The 27,359-nt window shown below is 42.6% G+C and overlaps 2 long non-coding RNA genes across 2 annotated transcripts; both read left to right on the forward strand.

Annotated features, from left to right (window-relative positions):
* The first annotated feature begins 22,817 nt into the window (after nucleotides 1–22,817).
* Nucleotides 22,818–24,003, forward strand: LOC136470852 (uncharacterized). The gene is made up of 3 exons (XR_010761877.1): nucleotides 22,818–23,191; nucleotides 23,280–23,382; nucleotides 23,585–24,003. It is a non-coding gene; the product is annotated as an uncharacterized lncRNA (long non-coding RNA).
* A 456-nt stretch (nucleotides 24,004–24,459) lies between these two features.
* Nucleotides 24,460–27,239, forward strand: LOC136475484 (uncharacterized). Its single transcript, XR_010763192.1, has 3 exons — nucleotides 24,460–25,417; nucleotides 26,958–27,003; nucleotides 27,110–27,239. It is a non-coding gene; the product is annotated as an uncharacterized lncRNA (long non-coding RNA).
* Nucleotides 27,240–27,359: the final 120 nt, after the last annotated feature.

Below are 27,359 nucleotides of genomic sequence, written 5' to 3' on the forward strand. Positions count from 1 at the left end.
AATAGACAAGATTTACAAGTTTAACAAAGATTGGATAGCCAATATCGCACGCAGGCGAATCTGGTTGGCTTCCTTCATTTCTTTGATGTCTTCATCGGCAGCACATTCCATAGGCTTGAGTTTTTTCTTCATGGCCAAGGCTTTGCGAGCCTGGGTGTCTCTTCTTGCTGAAGGGCCTTGATGGCATTGGGTAGCTAGCTTTCTTCTTGTTGAGCCTGAGTTAAGGCTGCCTCGACTTCTTTCAATTCAGCCAATAGAGCCATCTTCTTTGCCGATAAATCTAAGATTTTCTGCTTGAGTTCAGCGCCCGAAGTCTGCAAGTTGCCGATGCCCTTGTGCTTCTCATCGGTAATTTGTTTCAGTTGTAGCATCTCCTCTTTGAGTTGAGCCTGAGCTGCTCTATCGGCAATACGTTGAGCAGCCCGTTGATATTGCAATTGGCGGCTTTCTAAATGGGCTACTGGGAAGAGTACTTCTTCAACGTCAGCAGGGACCTGGCCATGGATTATTTTGAAAATTGCCTTTGTAGGGTCCGAGTCATCTACCAGTTGGGCAGTATCCTGCTGTAACAACCTCAGGAGAGCTTCCAACTTAGACTTAGTTTCTGCCGATATTGTTCCCAGTGTAAGGGAAGAACTTATTTCCTCTCCATCATCGTCAGAGACGTTAATGGCAAAGGAGAATAGGATGTTTGGGGAGTCTTGTTCCTGAGGAAAAGAAAAGGAGGTCAGTTAAGGATAAGTATGAGTATTGTAAATCAACTAGGTTAATCGGTTTACTTGTTTCAAGGCAATTTCCTGTGCTTGACTGGAGGAAGCAGCCTGGAGTATGCCGTGTGGGGGATCGGCTAAGCTTGCCGATGGGATATCCTCTACGATCTCATTGGTGGTTGGCTCTTGGGGTATGATGACTGATGACATTGGGGCAGATGTGGGGATCGGCATGGACTTCTGTCGTTTTGGCTGTGCCTTGACATCTATTAAGGCTTTGCAATTTGCTTGGGCATCAGCAACGGTTGGCTGGGGGGCATCGGCACTTGTTGGTTGTGAAGCTTGGACATCTGGTATGCTTGCCGATGTACCTATTTGTTGCTGCAAAACAAGTGTAAGGTATGATATTTAACAGATAAAATGTGAAATCAAAGGGATACCTCTGAAGGTTTGTCAGAAGAAGTGGTGCTTCATATCAGAGGAATTGCCGATGACGATCCAGCAGCGGCTCTTATCTCCTGATGATTAATGTTAATACAGTTTGTAATCGGCATAAGTAGAAATAGACAGGGTTGTTACCTTGAATGCCTTGACCAAGGTTGTAGCAGCAGCCGATGGAGTGGCCCTAGCTGTAGCCAATTTGGACTTAGAGGTGATGGTCTTGGCACGGATCTTCTGGTGAGTCAAACTAGCCAAGGTAGGGGCATTGTAGCCGATCGGTGATATCGGGGAAACAGGCTGAAGATCGAAGGGTTTCTCACTTTTGCTCACAGATGGTGCTGGGTTTTTAACCTGTCATAAGAAAGTCAGTTACCGATATATGAAGGGAAAAAGCAGAAGGGAGTTAGAAGAAACTTACTGCATCATCGGGGATGGCGTATTCAGAGTCGATCATGTGCCGATATGTGTGAGCAGATGTTGCAAACAGTTGTTCCTTCCACTCTCGTCACCATTGCTTATATGATTCGATGATGAAAGATACTGGTGTCCAGATGGATATATTGACATCTGTAGTATCGGCATCGGGGGAGAGTCGCACTATCTTGTTCCAATCTATTCCACAGGTGATTGTTTCTCTGGGTTTGATCACATCGGCAAAGCACAGTTTGATTGGCAGTTGCCCAAAAGCCAATTGACGGGATACTGCCGATGGGTTGTAAAATTCATACGTGATGTTGGTGTTTTTCCCGCTACCGAATATGTTTACTGGAATTGCCCTGGGAGTAATGATGGCCATCATGAGTTTATTATCTTGATTCAGAGTGTCATCGGCAAAGTTGAAAAGAAGGGGGAATCTGTTTTCTTTGTCAACATAAGGTACCCAGGCCCTATGATCATGAGAAAGGCCATTGTAGAAGCTTTAAAAGAATCTACCGATCTGGTCTTCATTGGCCTGTCCCAGGAAGGACAATTATGGCTTCACCAAAATTGAGGGGTGAGCGTGTTGCTGATTCCTCATCCCCAAGCACGTGGTCTTCAGCAATTTCTCGTGGGAATTGTTGGGCAAAGAAGTCCCATTGCAAATATTTGTGCATATGGGCATTCAGCCACATGTTGATAAACCACCACGGGCCTCCTAAGTTGCCGATGGGTTCGCCAAGCAAAAGTTTCTGAGACACTTGATGAAGAAGATAATAAGTGGAGCTCAGAAGGTATCAGCCAAGAGGGAACCTTACACCATTAGCCAAGAGGTCAGCTGTGGGGAGGAAAGCATTGGTTGGTCCTACTGATCGACCACAGAAGATAAATTTTTCTAACCACATATTCAAGAATGTGGCATGTTCCCTCTGGTTAACTATCCCAGTCTTCTGGTATTCTTGAATGTATCCCGTCCAACCGCCGATGTTGCGGGTATTCACCCTATATTCAGATTTTCTATCATAGATGGAGCCTTCATCGGCAGTTGAAATATCCAAGCCAGTAAGCATGTAGACATCGACAAGTACAAGAGTAGCTGGGCCATGTCCAAACATAAAAGTGTTTGTTGTGTCTGACCAGAAGTAAGCAGCTGCAATCATCATTGACTCGTTCTTTTGCATATCGGCAATAGATAGCCTAATGCATTGGTCTAGTTTCCGTTCTACCCAGTGTACTTGCATTGACCTATTGACCCTTAAGTACTAGTCTTTCCACCCTTTTGTGGTTTTGGGCCAAGATCGGAATGTATCTTTCCATAAATTCAGAGAGAAATTTTGGGCTCTAAAGGGGATTCTATTGACCTCTGCATTAATCAAATTAGTTGGATCTAGGTTGCCCATTGGTCCTAGGCATTGGATATATGGCTGATCGGTTGGAATAACTAATTTGTTACGCAGTTCCTAAGTTTAGAGGATCCGAAGAACAAAAGAAAAGAAAAATTACCGACTGTATGAACTAGCAAAGACCAGAGGAATCGAGGTAAAAGGTAACGGAAGTGGAATGAACCGCAGGGACGTCGAAGTTGATTGCCATTATCTTGAGGTAGATGGGGGCACGGGCCGGAGAATCAAAGTTGACGCTGGAGAAAAAGTCTTGTTGGTTGAGGTCGCGCAGTTGTTCGTCGGAGTCGCCGCCGGAAAGAAAGAATGCCAGAGATTGGAATATAAGGATAGAAGACGAGCGTTCTGGAGAAATCTATTTATAAGCCGCTCGGAGTAGGGGTATTTTGGACTTATCCCTATGCCGCGTGCATGTAGGTCAAGGTGGTTCAGGTGGATATGGTAACTGTTCACACGGTAATCAAGGGATTATACAGATGATTCGATGGTAAGTAATCATGACTTGGAAGAGATCTTGATACAGGATATTTTAATTCTGAAAATGGTGGCATTATTATGTTAGAATCTTGCCGATGAATTATTGTTTTGGTATCTTAACCATAATCAGGGCAAGAATGGTTGGGAATTGTGCGATATTTGCTAAGGTGCGTGAATCAGGATTAGATTTGATTAAATTTGATAACAGATCAAGTTTTGGCTTGGAGGATGAGTTGCAGTAAATGGGCAAAGGCAAACGTTATCTGGAGTAAATTTTGGAGCATTAATGGTTTTATACTCCGAAATTGGGGGGCATGTGTTGACACCATTTTTTGCATGTGTCAAAATGATCGGAGTGGACTAATCGGCAGGAGGAAAGTTACTGTATACGCTGACAGCCGATGAAAGTCAGTTTGTAAAGATGGTTGCCGATGATTGGTGGTGATCGATGGAAAGGTTGATTTAGACTCAGGCATTGCCGATGAGGTTGGAGGTGTTATCGTCGATGCCGATGAAGGAAGGTTTGAAGACTGCTGCCGATGAAACAGGAAGTATGCCGATGGAAAGGAGGTCGGTGAGATTTCCATCGTGATTGAGGCGGACAGGGAAATAGATAGGAGTTGATTTCCTTTTCTGTATTTATTAGAATATGATTCATGTAAGAGTCACGTATTTCCTTAGGTATGGATTTGGTGTCCTAGTTATGTTTGGTTATGTCTCTTTAGATCAGGGTATAAATATGGATTGAAGGGCAATGTAAAATATATATCAATCAATATCAAAACCAATTTTTACTCCTATTTGCATCTACTTACTTTTCGACGACTTCGTCAATTTGCACATTTTTCTTTTTACGAGTTCTCATTGATTTGGCGAGTTGCATCACAGTGCAACCTTCGGCAATTCTCGAGTTCCGCGTGAGTACCTCTTGGCCGTGACTTCCGGGCGTATCACTGTTGTCAGGACCAAAGTGCTCGTATCTTCATCCTTGTCGATTAACAGGTCAAATCGACTGGCACGCTTTGGATATCGATTCGGGTATTAGCCCTTTGTGTTTGCAGATCCACTTTTGCATCAACAAAAACCAATATCACAACATCTTTAAAACTTTCCTAGGTGTTGCCGCTTCTTGTAAATATAGTATTTACAACCAAACACCCTAAAGAAAGAGACGTCTGGCTTCTTTTCATTGAGCAACTCATAAGGTGTCTTGCTAAGGAACTTTTGAAGGAATAGACGGTTGGATGCATAGCATGCGGTGTTGATAGCTTCCGCCCATAGAGCTTTGAGGGTGTTGTACTCATCTAGCATTATTTTTGCAAGAGTGATCAATGTCCGGTTCTTTCTCTCAACTACACCATTTTGTTGAGGAGTATTTATTACGGAGACCTCATGCTTGATCCCAACTTCATCACAATAGGCTTCTATATTTGTGTTATCAAATTCCTTCCCATTGTCACTTAAGCTTCACTTCAAACTTATTTTGTGCTCTCTTGGCAAACTTTTTGAAGCAAGATGCAACTTCAGATTTGTCATAAAGAAAGAATACCCATGTATATCTTGAATAGTCATCAACAATCAAAAGACAATAAAGATTTTTTCCCAAACTCTTGTATATTGTTGGTCCAAACAAATTCATGTGAAGGAGTTCTAGCACTCTTGTGGTTGACATGAAAGCTTTGGTTGGATGAGTATTTGCAACTTGCTTGTCGGCTTGACATACACTACAAAGCTTGTCCTTCTTAAACTTCACATCCTTCAACCCTCTCACCAAGTCATTCTTACTCATCTCAACATGAGCAAGTCTTCTATGCCATAGCCACCCAAGTGTTGTTTTGGTGAATAAGCAAGTCTTTAAATTTGCATCTTCGGAGGTAAAATCCACTAGATATAGGTTGTTGTATCTAAATTATTTGAATATCACTTGATCATCATCCTTCTTAGATACAACAACTTCCTTCTCGGTGAACAAGCATTGGAAGCTAAGATCACATAATTGTCCAACGGATAGCAAGTTGAAGCTCAATGAAGCAACATATAGCACATTTGAGATATAATGATCATTTGATATTACCACTTTGCCCAATCCTTTAACCTTGCCCTTTGAATTATCTCTAAATGTGATTCTTTCTTTTCCATCTACTTCTTCATCTAGTGAGGTGAACATACGAGGATCACCAATCATATGTTGTGTGCAACCACTATCAATAACCCAATGACTTTCATCGGTCTTGTAGTTCACCTACACATAAGAGATCAAGCTTTAGGAACCCAAACTTATTGAGGGCCCTTCACCTTCTCAACAAGTGACTTAGCAACCCAAATCTTCTTAGGCCTATTCTTGTTAGGAGGTCATAAGAACATGACTTTTATCTTTCCACTAGAATCCTTTTTAAGCATGTAGTGAGCATTAAAGGCAAAAGGTCTAGCATGCTTGGGCAAGGGTTGTGGTAGTGGAGTTTGGCACTCATGAGCAAAGTGGCCTTCTTGTATATACTCAAAACACTTCTTTAGCTTTGGCTTTTGTTGTTGTTGAGCTTGAGCCTTCTTCTCTTTGTTTGCCATGTATCCAATGCCACTTCTATCCATCTTCATGACGGTGTTTATTAGTAGCTCACTTTGAAGATACTTACCTCTAGTGAACCTGCTCAATTCAATCTTGAGATGCTCTTTCTCTAACTTAAGCTTCTTGTTCTCTTCCTTAAGAGCATCATTGTTTTTCTCTTCCTTGAGCTTCTTATTTTCTTCTTTGAGCTTCTCATTCTCAAACATCAACTCACCATCATGATCAAGAGTTTCTAGCACAATGGACTTAGTGGTTTTGAGTTCTTCAAGATCTTTCTTGAGCTTTTCATTATCATTCTTGAGTTTGACAAACTCATCATAATCATCAGCCTCAACCACTTGCTTGCCCTTGCTACTAGAACTTTGCTCAATGCTCTCAATGATCAAATCATCACATGATGTAGCTATATCAATCTTAACAACATTGTTAGTAGCATCATGTGGCTCATTGAATAAATATTCTTGAGTAATAACAAGATTATCATGATTAATCTTAAGAGTAGTATATTTATCTTTAGCATATTATGGCTAGTGATGAGCTCTTTATGCATCCTCTCAAGTTTATTATGTTTATCTTTAAGCTCTTTCTTAGAAAATTTGAGCTCCTTGAGTTTGGATGACATAGCTTTATTTGCTTCTCTAAGCTCAATACTAGCCTTTTGGCTATATCACATTTAGCTAAAAGAGAACCATTTTTAGCTTCTAGCTTGTCATTCTTATCTTTAGTCTTTATGATGATCTTGGAGTATTTATTTAGCAATTTAACAAGATCATCATAAGAAGGTGATTCATATTCATCATCATCACTATCGCTATAATCATTACTAGCATTTTCATCACCACTACTCTCATCATCATTTGATACCTTGCGTTCACCCTTGGCCTTAAGGCATAGGTGTGTAGAGGATGATGGCGATGGTGGTGGTGAAGATGATGAAGAGTCAATAACAATGACGACCACCTTCTCATTGTCACTGTCATCATCGGATAAGCCACTAGATGAATCAATGTCCATGAGCCAATCACCGATGATGTATGCCTTTCCACTCTTCTTCTTGTGGAAGTTCTTCTTGCCATCTCTCTTCTTGTATGGGTTGTCTTTCTTCTTCTCATCTTCATCACTTGAGTCATCTTTCTTGCCCTTATTCTTGTTCTTGAACTTGTCTTTCTCGAGCTTTATGCATTGGTGAGCTAGATGACCAAGTTCTCCACAATTGTAGCAATCCATCTCGGAGATTGGCTTCCTTCTAGAGCTAGTGAAGAACTTCTTCTTCTTACCATCAAACTTGATGCCACTCTTGTTGAGCTTCTTTAGCATCTTGGCAGTTTTTCTCACCATGAGAGCAAGGCTTGCATCATCAACTTCATCATCACTTGAGCTCTCATACTCAAGTCTTGCTTTGCCCTTCTCTTGACTAGCATTGAATGCTAAGTCCTTTTTTTCTTCTTGTTAGAGGATGAGCCATCTTGAGGTGTGATGTGCATATATATCTCATGAGCATTGATCTTTCCCAAGATTTGTGTCGGTGTAGCGGTGGAAAGATCACCTTGATGAAGCACGGTCACAATGTGCCCATATTTGTCAATAGGGAGGACACTCAAGATCTTTCTTACAACATCAGATGGTTATATTTGAGTGAGTCCAAGCCTATTGACTTCCTTTACAAGAATATTCAAACGTGAATATATTTTATTAGCACATTCTTTAGGAAGTATCTCAAAAGAGTTAAGCTTTTTTATGACAAGATAATAGCATTCCTCACGCTCACTCTTTGTTCCCTCATGGAGTGCACAAATGTCCAACCATAGTGCATGAGCGTCTTTATGGTTCCTCACCCAGTTGAACACATCTTTACAAAGGCATCTAAATATGGTGTTTCGAGCCTTTGCATTCCATTTCTCATAATTCACCTCATTGCCTTGTAGGTTAGTAGCATCCCGAGGTTTTGGGAAACCTTGTGAGGCGACTCTAAGTATTCCAACATCTAGAGCTTCTAAGTATGCCTCCATGCGAATTTTCCAATATGGAAAATCATCCCCCTCAAAGATAGGAGGAGGTCCATCCCTGTGAGACATCTTTCTCTAGGCGGTTAAGCCTAAAAACATGAGAACCTGGCTCTAATACCAATTGAAAGGATCAAGATGCTCAAGAGAGGAGGGTGAATTGGGCTAATTCTATTTTTTTTGTAATAATTATACTCTATGGTTAGCCCAATTAACCCCTTGTGCCTAGAAAGTGTTTCTATTGATCTAACGCACAAAAGTTTAGCACCCTAAGTTTCAATCCTACTCTAGCATGGCAATTCTAGGAATGTAAATGACAAGAATTGAATTGCTCAAAGTAAATGCTCAAAGTAAAGAGATAAGGAGGAATGCGACGATGTTTTGCCAAGGTATCGGAGAGTCACCACTCCCCACTAGTCCTCGTTGGAGCACCCGCGCAAGGGTGTAGCTCCCCCTTAATCCGTGCAAGGATCAAATACTCTCTACGGGTTGATTCTTCGACACTCTGTCACGATGAATCACCCACAACCGCTCGCAACTTGAGTTGGGTCATCCATAAGCTCCACCGGATGATCACCAAGTTCTCCAATCACCATCAAGCCGTCTAGGTGATGGCGATCACCAAGAGTAACAAGCACGAAATCTCACTTGACCACGACAAGTCTAATGAGAAGGGTGGATGCACACTTTGCTACTCTTGATCTCACTAATGAGGGCTCTTTATGGGATTCTCAAATCTCAATCACCTCACTAGGACCTTGCTCTTCTTGGCACTCTCAAAGGTGTTTCTCAGCTGTTGAAATGAGCAAAAGTACCCCCACACACGAATGGAGGAAGTATTTATAACATGGGCTGAAAAACGAACCGTTATGTGCTTCTGCGGGGTGACCAGACGCTCCAGTCATGTTGACCAGATGCGCCGGTCAATTCACCCCAAACTCCAGTGTTTACAATGTGACCGAACGCTGTCCAGCGTCCGGTCAGCACTGACCGAACGCGTCCGGTCGTGATTTTCCCTCTCTAGAACCTTACTGGAGTCGACCGGACGCTGGCCCTCAGCGTCCAGTCACTTGACCTCTCAGCGTCCGGTCGCACCAGATGAAAACACCTTAGTCAAATGAACTGACCGGCCTGAGCCAGCGTCCGGTCAGTATTTGACCCTCCATTCACTTCCAACTCTCGATCATATATGAATGAAGTTTACTCCAATGGATCTGATGGCTTTTTAGGAGCTACCTAGTGCTAGGTTTAGCAAGTGTGCACCACACCTAACCCACTAGACTTATCTAGGTCAAGCTACCCGTCCATACCTCCCTAATAGTATGGCCAAAGGAAAAACAAAGTCCTAAACTACTCTAAGTGTCTCTTCAACTCCAATCGACACTTAGAACTAGTCCATCCTTAACCTTGTCGTCCATCCTTTGAAAACCAAAACGATTTTCATCGTAGGGGCTTGACCACCATGATAGCCCAATCGATCTCCATTACCATGACCTAACTTAATTGCCTCTGCAAAACACACGTTAGTCATAGTAATCATGTATTGTCATTAATCACCAAAACCCAACTAGGGGCCTAGATGCTTTCAGTAGGCAGTAAGATTTGTGGTACCACAATGTGATTTGTCTCCTTTCCTGCCTCAATTGTGAACTCATCCTCAATTGTGTAGTAGTAGGCACTAAGATCTGACGTTAACCATTATTTTTTTAGTTTTGATTTGTGGCTTGATCTGAGGTCACAAGGAACGTTGTCGACTCCTAACAGTCAATGAAAGATCCAAGAAACCGTGTTAAAAAATCAGAAACATCAGTATTGATCTACTATCTATTTTTCCATTTGGTCAAAGTTGTTAACTATGGCTTGAGGGTCGATTTGGAGGGGAAACATCAAACATAGTAGCAGGATCAGTTGCGGTGCTTGAGCAAAAAAAATACTTGTTCTTAAATCCTAATAAAGAAATATATCGGTTAGTATACAGAAGTATCAAATATATTTACTGCAAGTTTTCAGTTTCGGATGAGGCGTCTAAATTTCGGAGGAGGAACCATCCAAACTGGAATAATTTGTGCCTTTCATTCAGGTGCTGCCCATATGCAACAAAGCTACTGAGCCAAGGTGACATCATTTGATCTCTGCCTTGTTTTCTGCACTGCAAAATTTCAGTCATGCAGGAATCTTTTGTAGTTGTCTATGCAGAGTTCTTGCTCCACCGGTTGGTGTTCTTTGTCCTATCCTAGGGTTGGTGCTCATGGTGGTGGCACACACATTGAGTCTGTAGTGTTCTACTATGGTGGAGCAATGACGATCGGCATTTTCCTTGTGATACTGATTATACTCTTCTAGGTAATTTATAATCCTCTTCAATCTGCTCTATATATTAGTAGTTGAGCACTTTAGCTGATGGTTGGTATTGGTAATGGTGGTTGGTGCCATTCTTGTAATGGTTCGATCGAGCTCACTTACTGTCTTATTTGAAACTACCATTTGGATTATGGAATATTTGAAGATTATATGTGAATTTGCATTGGAAAAATCCTCAATCAGCAATATACTTAAACTATTACAATTACAATATATACCTTTGGCAAAAGGCTTCCTCAGTGTCAATAGGGATTTGTACCTCCTCTTTTTCTTTTTTTTCAGATGACAGTGTTGCTGTAGTTGATTGGCAATGCTGTGTGCCACTAGCTACAGTCACAAAGTCTAATCTTTCCTTAGCTTGATGCTATGTAATTCAAGTTATTTTATACCAGTTGTATGCAGCCTTTCCACATGAATCTTAACTTTTGGCCTGTTCAATAGGAAACTTAAGTTGCTGCTTACCTGACCTTTTTTCCCTATCTACTTTCAGGGAATGAAGCTTTTTCCAACTGGTAGAAAGAGTTCTGTTGCTATTTTTGCATACTCCTCAGTTGTAAGTATTGTTTAAAATATTGACAGGATCCACTTTGGTTTCTACATTACACCTCTAGATCACTCATGTGGTAATTTTTCAACAACAGGTTGGCATGACGACACGAGTATGCTGCGCTCAGTTCTTGTAGAAATTCTATTTTGAGAATAAACTTGAGAACGCCACCAAAGATGCTATAGCAATATAAAATTTGGGGAACCCATGTATGCCTATGCATGATTCACTTGCAATTCTATTTGTTGCAAGTCTCTTCTCATGATTCTAAACTGTTGAAAATAAGTGCCTAATATACATTCCAGATTTTGTTTGGAGGAAAAACTCATAGATAAAAAATGATGCAAGCACATAACACAAGTAAACAGGCAACATATTGACTAGAACAGGATTGCGCAAGGAAATTACTCAATGATCCCACGCAAAACGTAGTCGAACGTGTTGAAGTAGATGTTGCAGATCACCAAGCGGTCGCGTGTAGACGCTGCCCAAAAACCTGATTGCCGCCCCGTGCAGGAGTCTCGCGGCAGTGGTTTCGGAGATCCCGCTATCTTCAAGTCCGGTGCACGCCGAACTCAAAGGTCGACGAGGCGCAGCAGCGAGAATCTCAGCACAGCGAGTGGGAAGGTGAGCGTGTGAATCCGTCCCCTTCAACCAGGACGTCTCCTGGTTTTATAGGCCTTCATAGTGCATCAATTCCCTTCATCAAGCAGTAAAAACTGCCCAATTTAATGACAGAAAATGCTGCAATCAAACATCAGAAACTGACACACCTTATTACTGTTTAAAACGGCAGTTTCAATCACATTGAAGCGCTATTACGCTCAGCATAAAAAATAGAAACTGCACAAATAATAGCCTGCTGTACACGTACGCGTCGCGCTCGTCGTAAGTCACAAGTCACGTGATTTTTCACGCGAAAAATGCGCGCGAGCTGCGCGTGCGTGTAGCAACAGTCTCCTTCTCTCTCATTTTCACCTATTTTGCATAGAGAGGAGACTCCCATATTTAAGCAAGGCAACCTCTCCTTGAATTAGCAATATGGGACTATATGTTGTGCATGCTTTGGAATTTTCAGATTAGGCCAAACATGGGCCTAAATCCAACAACCCCCCACCAATTCCAAAGCTACTGTACTGAACATTCTTTATATATACCAGATTTTCAGTATAAGTCCCGTACGGGTTGAACTTACACCTAGATCAACCAGGTCCATCTTCCAGCAGCTTGTGAATGGACTAAGCCTTGAATTCATAGCTTTTTGCTGTCAGATTTCTCTTGAAGATCCAACTGGTACTAGGCTGCAAGAACGCCAAGTCCAAACGGAGCTTTTAAAGGTCTTGCTCCTCGATCTTTTCATGAGCTTTCCAAAGAGTACCCCACTCTCATGAACTGCGACCTAACAGTTTAGCTCACATAGGTGTATTCATTTTAGGTATCCTGTAGGACGATACCTTTTCCCTCGGTGGACACTAGAATACATTAAGGCATAATAGCCAGCCTTCCATACAGAAGAGAGTACATTTCATGGAACATGGGTAATTTTTTTTTATTATTCTTATTTTAACAATCTGTACTCCCTGTTACAACAGTAACTTGTTTTTCTCATTTTCCAAATCAGGGATCTCCTATCAAAGGAAATGAGTTGCCATTACTTTGCAACTAAATGGGTCTCAACCCCATGTCCATGTTTGCAACAGAAATCGCTGTCCGTGCAAGCCCTTTTGTAAAGGGATCTGCTAGATTTTTCTCACTGCGAATATAATTCACAGCAATTACTCCGGAGTTTTTTAGCTTTCTAACAGATTTAAGCCTCCGCTTCACATGTCTCGAGGACTTCAAATTATCCTTAGTACTCGTAACTTTGATCAGTACCGTTTGGTTGTCACAGTACATAAGGATTGCCGGAACTGGTTTCTCTACCAGTGGCAAGTCCATGAGTAGCTCTCTTAGCCACTCGGCCTCAACGGTAGCCGTGTCAAGTGCTACAAGCTCAGCTTCCATGGTCGACCGCGTCAAAATGGTCTGTTTACATGACCTCCAGGTAACTGCAGCACCTGCTAGTGTAAACACATAGCCACTCGTGGCTTTAATTGCATCCGCATCAGAAATCCAGTTGGAATCACTATATCCTTCCAATACAGATGGATAACCAGTATAGTGAATTCCATATTCGATTGTACCTCTCAGGTAACGTAGCACTCTCTCCAGTGCATCCCAATGATCCTTCCCTGGATTAGAAGTAAAACGACTTAATTTGCTCACAGCAAAAGATATATCGGGACGTGTTGCACCAGCAAGATACAAGAGGGACCCAATTATTTGTGAATATCTCAAATGGTCCAACCCTTCGCCTTTATTTGTCCTTAGCTTTACACTAGCATCATAGGGCGTAGGGGATACTTTGGCATTCTCAAAGCCAAAGCGACACAGTATTTTTTCCACATAATGAGATTGATTTAGAATAATCCCATTCTCATTTTTGATCAACTTAATATTCAGGATAACACTTGCTTCACCCAAATCCTTCATGTCAAAGCATGAAGATAAGAATGATTTGACCTCGTCAATCACGGCAGTGTTAGTCCCAAATATGAGTATATCATCCACATACAAGCACAAGATCACTGTTTGACCCCCACCATGGCGATAGTATACACACTTATCTGCTTCGTTTACAACAAAACCAGCAGAAGTTAAGGTTTGATCAAATTTTTCATGCCATTGTTTGGGTGCTTGTTTTAGGCCATATAATGATTTTAACAATCTGCAAACTTTACCCTCCTGTCCCTTAGCCACAAAACCATCAGGTTGCTCCATATAGATTTCTTCCTCCAACTCTCCGTTAAGAAAAGCTGTCTTTACATCCATTTGATGAATGTGTAGACCATAGGAAGCAGCTAATGCAATGAGCACCCTAATGGTGGTTAACCTGGCCATAGGTGAATAGGTGTCAAAATAATCTTCTCCTTCTTTCTGGGTAAAGCCTTTGGCCACAAGCCTCGCTTTATATTTTTCAATCGTGCCATCTGGTCTCATCTTTTTCTTGAAAATCCACTTACATCCAATAGGTTTGCACCCAACAGGACGTTCAGTGATTTCCCAAGTCTCATTTGTCATGATGGAGTCCATCTCGCTACGGACTGCCTCTTTCCAATAGTCAGCATCCGAAGACGCATAAGCATCAGCCAGAATCGTAGGCACGTCATCCACAAGATATACAATAAAGTCATCTCCAAAAGATTTCTGAACCTTTTGTCTCTTACTCCTGCGCGGAGTGATGTCTGAATTGTTATCCTCCTCATTATTCTCTCGCAGAGGTATGTTCTCAACTTGTTCAGAGTTAGGAATGGTTGCATCCAGATTTTCTAAAGTACTGCTACTTGGTCTCATAGGAAAGATATCCTCAAAGAAAGTAACATCCTTAGACTCCATTATTGTATCTACTATAATCTCTGGAGTATCGGATTTAACTACCAAGAATCTATAGGCAGGACTATTCTGAGCGTATCCTATAAAAATGCAATCGACTGTTTTTGGCCCAAGTTTCCTTTTCTTCGGCTCTGGAATGTTGACTTTCGCCAAACATCCCCATGTTCGCAGAAAGCTAACATTGGGTTTTCTGCCCCTCCATGCCTCGTATGGAGTTATGTCACTTCTCTTGGTGATAACTCTATTGAGCACAAAATTTACAGTCAAGATTGCTTCCCCCCACCACATCTTTGGCATACCGGCACTCTCTAATAAGGCGTTCACCAAATCTATAAGTGACCGGTTTTTCCTCTCAGCTACACCATTTGATTGTGGTGAATAGGGTGGTGTAAATTCATGGATAATCCCATGCTCAGAACAGAAATTAGAAAAATCATTAGAGATATACTCTCCTCCCCGATCATCTCTAAGTCTCTTAATCTTCTTTTCTAACTGGTTCTCAACCTCTGCCTTATATATTCTAAAATAGTTCAGCGCTTCATCCTTAGACTTCAGCAAGTAAACATAACAGTAACGTGTTGCATCATCAATAAAAGTAAGAAAATACTTTTTTCCTCCTTTAGTCAAAACACCATTCATCTCACATAAATCAGAATGGATCAAATCTAGTGGTGCCAGATTCTTCTTAGACTCTAATGCCTTAAAAGGTTTTCGAGGTTGTTTTGCTTGCACACAAGTTTGGCACTTAGAATTCTTGACTATGTCACATTTAGGAATTAACTCAGATCTAGACATTCTAGCAATTGTATCAAAACCAACATGACAGAACCTCGAATGCCATACATCAGCAGAATTTTTATTCAAACCAGTAGTAATATTCAAACTATAACAAGAATCCATAGTACTTAGGCGGAACAAGCCTCCGCTGTCATAGCCTTTTCCTATAAAAGCCCCAAATTTAGACACTACAACTTTATTCGACTCGAATACTAGCTTATAACCACTCCTACACAGGAGAGACCCACTCAGCAGGTTCTTGTTTATCGCAGGTGCGTGCTGGACATTCTTCAATTGGATGGTTTTCCCTGAAGTGAGCTTCAGATCTACCATACCAACACCAAGAACAGAAGCACGCGTTCCGTTTCCCATTAGGACGCTGGAAGTCCCTGCTGCCTGATATGAAGAAAACAAGGAAGCATCAGAACACACGTGAACATTTGCACCAGTATCAACCCACCAGTCGATAGACTGAAATGCAGAATAAATAACAGGAGATTTACCGTACCCTCCTGAAGTCGAGGCCTCGCCAATGGTCACATTAGTGAACTTTTTGCTCAGTTCAGTGGTCCTGTCCTTGCGGTCGGGACAATCCTTGGCAAAGTGACCAGGATTACCGCACACAAAACAGGTGAGATTCTTCAGATCCTTCTTCTCTGTTTTCTTCTCTGTTTTCTTCTTTTTAAAGCTAGTAACCTTATTCGCCTTGGGACCCTTCTTCTTGTTAAATTGTTTCTTGTTTTGAACAAAATTGGCACTGTTCTGCACGTTCTTCACCTGCACATCTTTTGCCCTTGCCTTCTCTTCCACATCAAGAGCTGCAATGAGATCTTCAATAGAAATCTCTTCTCTTTTGTGCTTCAGAGCTGTAGCAAAATCACGCCACTCTGCAGGAAGTTTAGCAACAATCGCTGCTGCAACAAACTTTGGAGGTAAAGCACATCCCAAATGTGCAATCTCGCCAACCAGAAGCTGGAGGTCGTGTGCTTGAGTTACAATTGATTTAGCACTGTCCATGCTGAAATCAAAGAACTTTTCGCATACATACAGTCAGCGACCGGCTTCGGCTTCTGCATATTTTTGCTCCAAATCCTCCCACAGCATGGTGGCAGATGAGTAATTCATATACACATCATAGAGTTGATCCGCCAAAATGGTGAGGATGCAGCCCAATGCGGTGTTATTCGCATTCTCAAACTGCATGGTCTGTTCCTCTGTGATGGGAAACACATGGTATATCACCCACCACAGCCCCAATGACATGAGCCAAAACTTGGCCCTTGTCTGCCATCTGCGGAAGTTCTCACCTCCAAACCTCTCAGGTTTCATGGCATCAGATGCATTATTTGCTATTGCTAGATCATAGAAATAGGCACAATTAGGTTTTTGGAATGTTGAAAATAAGTACCTAATATACATTCCAGATTTTGTTTGGAGAAAAAACTCATAGATAAAAAATGATGCAAGCACATAACACAAGTAAACAGGCAACATATTGACTAGAACAGGATTGCGCAAGAAAATTACTCAATGATCCCACGCAAAACGTAGTCGAACGTGTTAAAGTAGATGTTGCAGATCACCAAGCGGTCGCGTGTAGACGCTGCCCAAAAACCTGATTGCCGCCCCGTGCAGGAGTCTCGCGGCAGTGGTTTCGGAGATCCCGCTATCTTCAAGTCCGGTGCACGCCGAACTCAAAGGTCGACGAGGCGCAGCAGCGAGAATCTCAGCACAGCGAGTGGGAAGGTGAGCGTGTGAATCCGTCCCTTTCAACCAGGACGTCTCCTGGTTTTATAGGCCTTCATAGTGCATCAATTCCCTTCATCAAGAAGTAAAAACTGCCCAATTTAATGACAGAAAATGCTGCAATCAAACAGCAGAAACTGACACACCTTATTACTGTTTAAAACGGCAGTTTCAATCACATTGAAGCGCCATTACGCGCAGCATAAAAAATAGAAACTGCACAAATAATAGCCTGCTGTACACGTACGCGTCGCGCTCGTCGTAAGTCACAAGTCACGCGATTTTTCACGCGAAAAATGCGCGCGAGTTGCGCGTGCGTGTAGCAACAGTCTCCTTCTCTCTCATTTTCACCTATTTTGCATAGAGAGGAGACTCCCATATTTAAGCAAGGCAACCTCTCCTTGAATTAGCAATATGGGACTATAGGTTGTGCATGCTTTGGAATTTTCAGATTAGGCCAAACATGGGCCTAAATCCAACATAAACTGCATTGCAGAGTAGCAACAACATCCAGCAAGCTGAAGTGATGTTCAGTTTTCTAGGTTTTTGAAAGTTCATTTTTCACTCTTTCAGGATTGTTGAAAACAGACTGTGTTCGGCTCTGTTTCTGCTACTGCTGCTTCCGATCAAATCAGAAGGGTGGAAAGGAGGCAGTGGACCTCGCAGGTCTAGGGGCTGTTGTAAGGTCCTAATATGGCTAGAGGGGGAGTGAATAGCCTATTAAAAATCTACAAACCAACTAGAGCAATTTAATTAGTATGATAAATAGCAAAAAGTAAACTTGCTCTAGCTCTAAAGGGTTGCAAGCCACCTATCCAATAATTCTAGTTACTATGATCACTTGACACACAATTTACTAAGTCACTACTCACTAAGAGCTCTCACACTTGCTACACTAAAGAGCTCCACTAGATGAACTTAAGCTACAAAGCAAGTTCTCAATTCTAGCTACACTAAAGAGCTTACTACAACTAGTTTGCGAGTATGTAAATGAGTAAGTAAGATGATTATACCACCGTGTAGAGGAGTGAACCAATCACAAGATGAATACTAAATCAATCATCGGGAGAATATCAATGGGCAAGAGACAACCAATTTTTCTCCCGATGTTCACGTACTTGCCGGCATGCTAGTCCCCGTTGTGTCGACCAATACTTAGTGGTTCAGTGGCTAAGAGGTGTTGCACAAACCTCGTCCATACAATTAGACACCGTAAGAACCTACCCACAAGTGAGGTAACTCAATGACACGAGTACTCCACTAGAGTTATCTTTTGGCGCTCCGCCGGGGAAGGCACAAGAGCCCTTACAATCACCGCGATCGGAGCCAAAGACAATCACCGACCTCCGCTCGACGATCCTTGCTGCTCCAAGCCGTCTAGGTAACGGCAACCACCAAGAGTAACAAGTGAATCCCGCAGCGAAACACGAACACCAAGTGCCTCTAGATGCAATCACTTAAGCAATGTACTTGGATTCTCTCCTAATCTCACAAAGATGATGAATCAATGATGGAGATGAGTGGAAGGGCTTTGGCTAAGCTCACACGGTTGCTATGTCAATGCAAATGACTAAGAGAGTGAGCTAGAGCCAGCCAAACGATATTTATAGACACCCCAAACAATAGAGCCGTTGGCTCAATTATTGGGCTGACTGCGAGATGACCAGACGCACTGGTCGTGTGCACCGGACGCGTCTGGTGTGGCGACCGGATGTGTCTGGTCGCTGTGCCCGATCGTAGCCAGACCACCACGTGTCCAATTCAATTTGTTTAGACATTCGCGCCCAACGGCTATCTCTGCGCACAGTAATGCTAGTGATCGGACGCACCATTAGAAATCGACTAGGCACGGGAGACGCAGCATCTGGTCGAGTCCAGAGAGCTCCCAAAGCCGCTCTGGGCCGACCGGACGTGTCCGGTCACACCGGAACAGACGCTCCCAGCGTCCGATCAATTATAGCATTGAAAACTCGAGTCTAGCTAGTTCACACCGGACGCGTCCGGTCACTGCGTCTGGTCGAGTCCAGAGAGTTCCTAGAGCCGCTCAACTGCGACCGGACACATCCGGTGTGGCCGACCGGACGCACCCCTACGCCTGGTCCTCTCTGGACCAACACCTGCGCCCCACGTCACCTCGATCGGATGCTAAACAGTGATTGCTCAGTGTTCGGTCACTGTATGACCCAGAGTCCGGTCACTTCATCAACTTTGTCGCGCCTGGCCAGAATACCGGACGCGTCCAGTGGATATCGGACACGTCCAGTCACGTCGGGAAGATATCGGACGCGTCTGGTCCTCACATCGGACGCCTCCGGTCACCCTGTGACCAACGCATTCAACGCATTCAACTCATTTACCCTTATTCAAATGTGCTAATCACCAAGTGTATCACCTTGTGCACATGTGTTAGCATATTTTCATAAATGTTTTCAAGGGTGTTAGCACTCCACTAGATTCTAAATGCATATGCAATGAGTTAGAGCATCTAGTGATACTTTGATAACCGCATTTCGACACTAGTTTCACCCCTCTTAATAGTACGGCTATCGATCCTAAATGTGATCACACTCACTAAGTGTCTCAATCATCAAAACGAGAAAACTCCTATCAAGTTTCACCTTTGCCTTGAGTTTTTTGTTTTTCTTTCTTCTTTTCTAAGTCCAAGCATTTGATCATCACCATACCATCACTATCATCATGTCATGATCTTCATTTGCTTCATCACTTGGAGTAGTGCTACCTATCTCATAATCACTTTGATAAACTAGGTTAGCACTTAGGGTTTTATCAATTCACCAAAACCAAACTAGAGCTTTCAGCTGTTGCTCTAGCCTCCTCTATGCGCTCGCCGGTAACAACTCATCTGAAATCTTGTTTATCGTATTCAAAATTTCAAACTGGAAGTTTTTTTTCTATCCACGATCATTACTTCAGTTAGAGACCGTCTATCATTTTTCCTGCATTTCCTCCACTGCATTGCCATGTTCACACAGAAGGTGGATTTAGATGTGTGTGCCATATATTGATTAATCAGAGGTTCCTATGTGGTCTAAAACATAAATTAAGCATCTAAGATAATATGCATATGCAAAGAAATCTGAAGTTGTAAATAAATACTCACTGAGAATGGATTTCAAAATTCCAAGTTAGTAAACCGTTTATGATGCATCTGGTTGCAAAACCTTCTAATGAGATTAGGGTCTCAATTTTTGCTTCATAAATTGCATAAATCCAAGCAGGGAGTTGAATTGCTGCGACATTTATTCTTCTCTATATAAGAACTTGATGTCGACTGTTACTATTTTGCAACACAGATATGTTTTTTTTCTTAATAGCAAAACAAGTGCGTTACTGCATGTTTTTTTGGAAAGAACAACACTACTGCAATTAGAAGCTGGTTTCAAAATATGTTGGTAACCTGCATTTAGTCTATGGCAAACTCTGCTATCATTCCTACTCTGATATAAGGAAGGTTCATTGTCAAGATATACTTATTCTATTTCTCAGACTGATTAAACATATATCATTTTATCTTTCAGACTGATTAAACATTGAACTGAAAAGGATTCCTTTCACATGGATACAGGAAAAGGTACAACTGGAGATGAAGGCATCAGGCATTCCCAATCTAGGTGACCATGAGTGACGTGTCGATAGTCTTTAAGTCATGATTCTATTTCTTTTTATTTTTCCAATTTAGCTTGATTCGTTTTGTTGAATAAGTTAATTGTACTATGAGCATCCATTGATTTAGTGCAGGATGAAATGTGACTTGTGGATGACATCAGTGCACCATGTAACAATTCTTTTTATAAGGACGTGTGATCCATCACTGGGTAAACTAGCTTTTGCGAGAGCAAAGTTATTCCACGAGGACAAGGATGTGATCAAGATCGAATAAAGTTTAGTTGCCTCTCACTGTTCTCATATGTCCATCCACTGCAGAATCAGTTTTAAAACTGTAGGCTTCCTTCGAGAGGTCGGGTTATAATCCAATCTGCGCCTTTGTACGAGGAGATCGATGACAGTGATTCAAGGGGATTGTGTGTACTGTTACATGTGTTTTTTTCTCTTTTTATTCATTACTATACTAGGCAGTGTCAAACCATGCCACAATAAATACATCACTGAATATTTGAATCGATTCCTCTTTATGAATAAATGACAGAATAAATTCTTTTTATTCATTACTATGCTAGGCAGTTGTTGTTATCATCTAAGAAATAAGGAGATGTACGTGGATTATGTATCTTTTCTTTTAACTTTCAGAAAAGCCCGAAAGTCAAGCTCATCACATTTATAATCTTTTTCTTTATGTGCTCCTAGGCCTAGCTGGTTTATCTCGCCAGGTGGCAAAAAAGATGAAGATGAGGTCCTTTTCACTCTGATTTTTTTAAAAAAATTACTATGCAGCTTACAATTGCTTGCAAGTTCAGATTTTGATATATGCGACTAAGGAATTTGTTCTCAGTTTGGGCTATAAGAGATTGAAAATTTTTACAGACTGAAAGTTGGTTAAATGGCCTGCTCTCTGCATATATGCACATGATATGTTGTGGATTGCTAGCTATTTTACCTTTGCCTACAAGATATAGGGTTTAAATAAACTTGTCAGATGCTCCTTTTGAACATGGATGGACCTTAACTCTTTTATTTTGGTGCTCAATCACCCTGTTTTAGGATGATTCATTTAGAAGAAATTAGTTGACAAAAGTTGTTTTTTTGTTTTTACTGAGGTTGCATATATTAATATCTGGATAACTAGATTCTTAATAAGTATATATTTGCTTGAGTTGTTGAGGAAGAACCAGAAACCTTTGCTTGAGCTGTCAATTAAACAGTTTGCCTATCTCCTTTTGTAGAAAGTGAAAAGGGTCCTCTTTGGTTAAAGTTGGAGTCAGTTTGTTGAAACTGCATAGTCTTTTTGGATTTTACGGTCCGTTCCTGATCCTAAATAGGCACATACATACTGCATTTTTGGTTTCATGCACCGTGCTCCACTTGAGTGTTAAAACAGATTACGTAACGCCAAGTGGGGTACTGATGTCAATTTTTAATTCTGTCAGGATATGAGATGCATGACATGACATGAAGGCTCTATTTTTGAAATAGTCTGATACTGCTTTATAAAAGAAATATATACCACCATTAAAAGAGTAGTACGATACTCCTGCTACTAAAATATATACTCCTTTGTTTTGGGATTTATTTTGGGAATTAGTAGTATAAACTAACTGCAAAATAATATCATACTTGTTTTTGTTGTAGAACAGTAGTACATACCCCTAATGAAGCAGTATTTACAATTCGTGACCCGGTTTTGTTATCTGAAATATACTCTTTCTCTCATTTTTTTTGTTAACCAATTAAATATCATTGATCTTTTAAAAGGTGCTCTCTAAAATAGTTGAAAGGTTCTGGTTGGATATTGCACTGTCTACTTCAATTGTCATTTAATTTCTAGAATCAAATAGCAGCCGATGTTGTATTCTCTTAGGTCAACTCAAGTCCTATACTTCTGTTAGATATCTCAGTGATGCTTAATAACTTAAACATATATGCCTTTTAGTTATTTGATTTGTCTGGTTATACGTTGTCGTAGCGTTAACACGGGCATTATATTGTTTAATTTTACAGTATTGTTATCTTATCATGTGATACATGTGTTCGTAGTACAAAAGTTCAGATGTCCCGTAGGAACGCACCAGCACGGCGTGTTATCGTACTCTCCTCGCAAATGGAGGCTTTTATCTGTGTACCCTTAAAAAAGATGTCACACTCCTGCGTACCCCTCAAAAGTTGGTCGTCACCTATATGCCCTCGCTCGAACTTTTCTTTTCCCTCACGCCATTCCGTCGGCATTCTGTTAGGTTTTGGCCGTTTGACGGCTCTGACACGTGGGACCGGGCTTAATATCCTCCTTGGCCTCCTTCCCCTTTCCTCCCCATTTTCCCATTCCACAAGCAGCGGCAGCAGCGGGTGAGCCCGCGCGCACGCGCGTGTCGGGGAGAGCCAGCGCAGAGGCGACGGCAGCCGGGATGCCCTCGCATGCCTGCTCGCCGGCGAGAGGGAGTCTGCGGCGCCGCGGACGCCCGGTGGCAGCGGCCCATCCGACATCGTGCTGGGGGCGCATGATCGGGATCTGGACGAGGCCACGGCGGCGGTCGCCGTTCACGACGGCGAGCTTGCCATCCATGACAGTGAGCTCGCCGCGTCGCACAATCACAGCGAGGCCGCGGCAGCGCTGGTCCGGCTGGGAGGCGGCGGCGGATCAGGCCGGCGCTGGTGCAGACCCCTTTGGCGAAAATCACAAGGTACCTAATCATTTGTTTTCTTGCTTCAGCATCGTTTTCAGTTCTTGCAGATCCTTAATCCTGTATGATAACACATGTACGTGGGTAGGATGAGGGACGAACGCAAGCATTTGTACATGGTGGGTGTTGTTGTTTCTAGAAACCAGGAGGCGTCGGAACTGCAGTAGTGATCATGGATGGTCAAGGACAAGGTGCCGCAAAAAAATAGTTTTCTTGCTTTCGGTGCCTTGTTTTCAGAGATTAGGTTATGTAGAAACCAGAATCATTGCTTTGGTTTCAGTAGGCATCAACCAAATTCAGCTACTTGTTTCAGAGAATACTGATTAGGTTCTGTAGAAATTAGACTCCATTGTTGCTTTATCTCCAGAAATTGATGCATTCTTCTTTTTTCAGGCTGAGCAGCTGCCAGCAAAACATCGTAGGAAACATTCGTGCAACACAGCAGGGCATTAGAGCACAACAGATTCCCTTCTATGAGGTGCAACCAGGCAGCAAAATTAGTAAGTTGAGAACACTGCGACAGGTAGTCTATAAAAGTAAGTATTAGGAACCCCCTGAAGCTTACATGCCTGCAATATGTGATAGCCCATGATCTATATGCTATTAGTATGCCTGCAATATGTAATAGCCCAGGTTTATGTCAAATGATCATTTTTTCTGCTCCAATGATGAGTGATTGTCTTGAATAGCTGTTTTCAGTAAACTTATTGTAAGAGTAGCTGCAGAAATGTTCTGACAATGTTTTCAGTAAACTTGTTGTAAGAGTAGCTGCAGAAATAAACTTACATCTAATTTATTTATTTTTTGTGGTTTGCACATTTAGTTTTCTCATGTTTTACACATTCAGTACCTAGCAAAAGTGTGACTGGCTTTGTGTATATACCAAGTTGCATTATTCAAGTATTTTACTGATAAACTGGATATGGCTTTGTGCAGCAAAGAAAATAAAAGAAAATGTGTATATACCCCGTTGTATTATTCAAGTACTTTACTGGAGTAATAAACTGGATACTGCTTTGTGCTGCTGCAAAGAAAATAAAAGAAATGACCTTTTCTTATTGCTGTATCATGTCCTATAATTAATACACTGTTAAGAGTGGACAATAAAAATAGAAAAGTATACCTGGTTATTTTCTCCATACCTGTTAATGACCTTTTAGGCGGTTTGTTTTAAACAAAAAGGACAGCCAAGGTTTTTTTAGGTCTGTTTAGCATAGCTCCAACTTTAAGATCCTCATAGCATCTGAAGTTTTTTTTTTTGGAAATGGGCATCTGAAGTTTGTAGGACTAAATACGCATAATCCTTCCGTTCTGAATACATGGTACTGGCCTGGCAATGGCACAGGGGAAACGAAAAAGTTCAGACGCCCATACAAGCCCAAGGGCAACTGAGTCATTCTCCAGAGCCGTTACCCACCGTTAGGAGCAAATGCCGACGGAATGGCGTGAGGGAAAAGAAAAGTTCGAGCGAGGGCATGTAGGTGACGACCAACTTTTGAGGGGTACGCAGGAGTGTGGCATCTTTTCTAAGGGTACACAGGTAAAAGCCTCCCGCAAATGACCCTCGTCACGAGCTAATCACCCCGCGCTAATTGCCCCGCCCCGCGGCCTGTCCCCTCGCTCCACGTCCGCTCCCTCCGCATGCCCTCCCGCAAAACCGACGCCGCGCACAATCCGTCATCACAGCCCCACGACGCAGCCACGATCCTTCGCCCGTTCCTCCGCTCCCCCGCCGGCTCTTCTGCTGCCCCTCCACCGCCGACGGCCTCCCTGCCCCTTAACCGCGGACGACGCCCAGCTCGCCCTGTAGCCTTCTATTGCTCTCCTCCTGCCCGCTCAACCGCAGCTGCTTCGCCTGATCCGACCCGTGCGCAGCTGCCGCGGGGGGCACACGGCGGACGACGCGCGCTGCCCCGGCGTCGACGGTGAGCCGCCTGGAGGCCCGGAGATCGACGGTTGCTTCGCTCGATCTGATCAGTGCGCAGCTGCCGCAGGGGGCACGCGGCGGACGACGCGCACAGCCCCAGCGTCGATGGTGAGCCGCCTGGAGGGCCGCCCGCTCCCCTATCCCAGCGTCCCAGCCATCGCGCGGCGTCGTGGCTCCGGCGCTCCGCGCCTCTGTCGGACTGTGGCCGACCGTCGGCGCGTCGTGGGCGGTCGGCATCGCCGCCTCGGATGAGGCTGACGCACGGCGGCCTCCAACCAGGCAACCACGAGCCGACCAAGGTGATCCCGCGGTCCGCCGCCCTTCCCTGACCGCAGACTGAGCAGCCGAGCCCGCACGGAGGCGAGGAGGTTTCCGAAACCCGCTGTACCTTTTCTCTCTCGTGTTCCATTGCTTGGATCTAGAACCGCCGCCACAGCCGCCATCCTGTTGTTTGCCGAGGCCCGCGGCCATTGCTTCTTCTCCGCCGCCAAAAATAGCTCCTGCACGATGTCCCACCATACCGTAGAGCCGTCCAGCGGGCTACACAATGGAGTGCCCGTGCGTTGCGTTGAAACATTCAGAATTTGCACGGGCACTCCACGAGCTAAAATATCTCCTTGGCCTTGCTCATTGTCTAACACGCAAACAGCTGATCCCCATTTGACTTATGAGCATTTTGGCCATCGAACTATTGCCCAGGTTTGATTTTGCAATGCAACTCTGACTCTAAAATCAGAAATCTTTCATCGCTGATATGTATTGATGGCCTCTTACCTACTTGCTATTTGGCATCATGTTTGTTTGGCCTCATAATGTTCCTTTTGTTTCGTATCATGATTTCAAAAGTCAATTATTGTAGAAAACTGGAGGCTGCAGATGTTAAGACACTCCGTATGAGGTTGAGTTTTTTCGGTGAAACCATGTTTCTCTTTTGAACTCCTCACGACTGTGAATGTTTTATCTGCCAATAGTAGTGATGATGATCTGATTCCTTCTTTTTTTTCCATGATCGATTGCTTAAGATAGTACTTGTTAGTTGTTATAGTAAAAGCAACGGTGGAATCACAGACTATGAATGAACATATGTTGATGGGATTATTATAGACTATAGATTTACGGGTTGGTACCTTAAGTTTTCTTCTAAAAATCAACACCTAGAGGTTTGCAGCTTCCTAAACCATGCATACAATTTCTTTGGGTGTGCATTTGATGTAAACCCTTTCTCTTTTCAACTCCTGCAGATATAGTGAATTGAAATTAAATAAGGACTATAGAATAGTAAGTTGATGCGCCGGAAGTGAAAAATGCACACTCTATAGATTGTCCCAGCTCAAAGAATCTGAATATTTGATGTTTCTGCTAAGCATTACAGCACTCTATAAATCAGTTATGAAAGCATTCAGAGGAGTTAAGTGTTGATTTTATTAGTGAAATCATTCTTGATTAGTGCAAAGCGACAAATTAAAGTGTCAGATATGTTTTTTTAAATGTCAATTCTGTTGAGAGTACTAAAGCTGAATAAAATGATTGTTTCATGATCACTTGGTCAGAAAATATAATCATCTTTCAGTAAGAAATTTACATCCCAAGTTAAAGGTTGATTTCATCAGTGATCGACAAGGTTATGCATAATATATATACTTTTACTGCAGAACTTTAAAAGCTAGAGAGATGTACTCTAATGAACCCCCATACAATTACTTGTAGATTCTGAGCTTCTGAATTCGTGTTAAGCCTGAACTTCGGTTGGGATTTTTACCAAGCTGAACATCTGTTGTCTTGATATATATGCTATTGCATTAGCGCTAATAATTCAATCGTGTCGCTTTGTAATTGTAGTGTCGATCTTCTCAGCTCTGTGCGCGATGACATCACCGAGTACAAGGTTCGCTTCCTATCAGAAACTCTTCAACTGTTGTAGTGTACATGCCATTGCTGCTGTATGTTTTTTGCGTGCCTCTCTGAACACTGGAATGTGGAATTCTGATCAGGCCACCGGCGGCATGTCGCCAAAGGCGCCTTTGCTCAGGGAGAAGGCTTCCATTCATGGAGGCATCGTAACAATTGAGATAGACAATGTTGCGCTGGTTTACATTTTGCTTTTTTTTTAATTTATGGTTGCCTGGTGGTTTGGGTATAATTAGATTGCTTAGCGGGGCTCTGGAGAAATTAGTTTAATACGTTCAATGTTCATCTTTGGCTGATGCCGATGATCTCGTGTGAACTAGAACATCCTTGAAT

This window comes from Miscanthus floridulus, chromosome 8, assembly GCF_019320115.1.
Source record: "Miscanthus floridulus cultivar M001 chromosome 8, ASM1932011v1, whole genome shotgun sequence".
NCBI lineage: Eukaryota > Viridiplantae > Streptophyta > Magnoliopsida > Poales > Poaceae > Miscanthus > Miscanthus floridulus.